The 2309-nt window shown below is 35.4% G+C and overlaps 1 pseudogene; it reads left to right on the forward strand.

Annotated features, from left to right (window-relative positions):
* The first annotated feature begins 824 nt into the window (after nucleotides 1-824).
* Nucleotides 825-2098, forward strand: LOC145011454 (syntaxin-125 pseudogene; annotated as a pseudogene).
* The last annotated feature ends 211 nt before the right edge of the window (nucleotides 2099-2309 follow it).

Raw genomic sequence — 2309 nt, forward strand, 5'->3', positions numbered from 1 at the left:
GCAATTTACCTTTTTTTTTTTTTTTTTTTTTTTTAAATTGTGATTGCAGTGATACTCCATTTGGCTATTCTAGATGGCCAATATGATTTACAAATTTGACTTTTCGATTCACAAATTTGAATTTTGGTAAAGGTTTTGACAGCCATGTAACAAGCAAAGATAATCTCATCCAGTACTATTCTACTATTTTACTCTTATTTAGGCTTCATTTGCATTAGTTTTTAACTATTCTATGCAAATTAATTTTCAGTGGTGGGCCCTATCGGTATTGATAAGTGTAAGTACATTAGAAAATGTTTGAAGAAGTTGCTTGTTACGTGAAGTCCATGCAATTGAAATGACATTTCTCTCACGAGGCCATTCAGGATTCTTTTCCGGTTCAACTTTTTTTTTCCTAAAATTAATGGTTTTAATTTTTTTAATAATCTTTTGTTTATGTTACAAGTATTGGTTGACATCCTTTCCTAATCTACAAACACAGGTCCTTGGATAGAATATATATGACCCATATTTATAGTAAGAGTAAAATAAATAAGTTCATATTCGGTTTTTTTATTTCCTTGTTTAATTTGACCAAATAGAAATAGATAACAAAATGGGTCTACAAAGATGAGATAAAAAAGGATATTTTCAACGGAAAACATGTTAGAGAACGAAGTAAAAAAAGAGGTGCAAAAACAAGGATTTCTTAAGGCTTCAAAAACAACAAAAATAATAGAAGTAGACATTAAATTTCTCCTAATTTAACGACTAGCCCTTGAATGTTTTACAGACTCCTCCATAAAATGTAATCCTCCATCGCATATATATAAGTCAGCAAAACATTCACTTTCCTCAACTTTTCTTCTCCTTCTTCTTCCTCCATCAAATTTTGCTCTTGGAGAGGAAGAAGGGAAGATCTGTCCAAAATTTTCACATTTTTCGAGTTGAACTGTGATTGTTTCTTAAGAATAAAGTGAATCATATAAACGTAACCGGTCAAAATGAATGATTTGTTCTCCCAATCGTTTAAGCAATATCAAGATAAAGATATCGACTTGGAGGCTGGTGGGGCCCCCGATGGGGACTCAGCCGAACTTGACAATTTCTTCGAAGATGTCGAGAATGTCAAGAAAGACATGGCCGGAATAGAGAAACTCTACAAAAGCCTACAAGAAGCCAATGAGGAAAGCAAAACTGTCCATAATGCAAATGCCATGAAAAACCTTCGATCAAAAATGGATTCAGATGTGTCACAAGTGTTGAAACGTGTGAGAGTCATCAAAGGAAAGATCGAAGCTCTTGACAAGGCGAACATCGCAAATCGAAAGCTTCCTGGATGTGGGCCCGGCTCCTCAGCTGATAGAACTCGTACAGCTGTTGTCAGTGGTTTAGGGAAGAAGCTAAAGTCCATGATGGACGACTTTCAATCGTTGAGAACCCGTATGAATGAAGAGTATAAGGAGACTGTGGGTAGACGTTATTTCACAATCACAGGAGAAAAAGCTAACGATGAATTGATTGAAAACCTAATCTCTAGTGGTGAAGGTGAAGATTTCATGCAAAAAGCTATTCAAGATCAAGGTCGTGGACAGATTATGGACACGATTTCCGAAATCCAAGAAAGACATGATTCTGTTAAGGAAATAGAGAAAAACTTGATGGAACTCCATCAAATTTTCTTGGATATGGCTGCATTAGTAGATTCTCAAGGGCAACAACTGAACGACATTGAAAGCCACGTGGCCCATGCAAGTTCATTTGTGCACCGAGGGACTGAACAATTGGTTGAGGCAAGAGAGCTGCAAAAGAACTCGAGAAAATGTGCCATGATCGCCTTCTTCCTTGTCCTTCTTCTTCTGATAATGATAACTTACCCCATTTGGTTCCCGATGTTGATAGGGTAAAGTGGAAATGGGTAGAAGAAGTCATTTGTGTTTCGAAGATTTTGTTCTTCGCTGTTACGCCCTGAAAACAATTTATGTTTGTGCTTTACACTTTCTAAAGAGATGTATGATAGTAGACATCAATTTTTTATTCAATCTGGATATGAACACCAGATGTATTGTAACTCGCACAAAATGAAGAATTACTCAAAAATATGATCAATCTAATGGAAAAGGATTTTTTCATGATACTTATCATTTTGAAAACCAATTCATTTATATATATGCACATACATATATGTATATCAATACTAGAAAGAGATTGGTGTGTTCCTGAGATCTTTCTCTAGAGAGAATTAGAGAGAAGGGAAATGAAGATATGTGCTTATATATCTTCTCTCCTAATCTTCATCCCAAATTGGGAGGATTTGGAGAGAAAGGATA

This window comes from Lactuca saligna, chromosome 8, assembly GCF_052625555.1.
Source record: "Lactuca saligna cultivar CGN05327 chromosome 8, ASM5262555v1, whole genome shotgun sequence".
NCBI classification, from domain to species: Eukaryota; Viridiplantae; Streptophyta; class Magnoliopsida; order Asterales; family Asteraceae; genus Lactuca; species Lactuca saligna.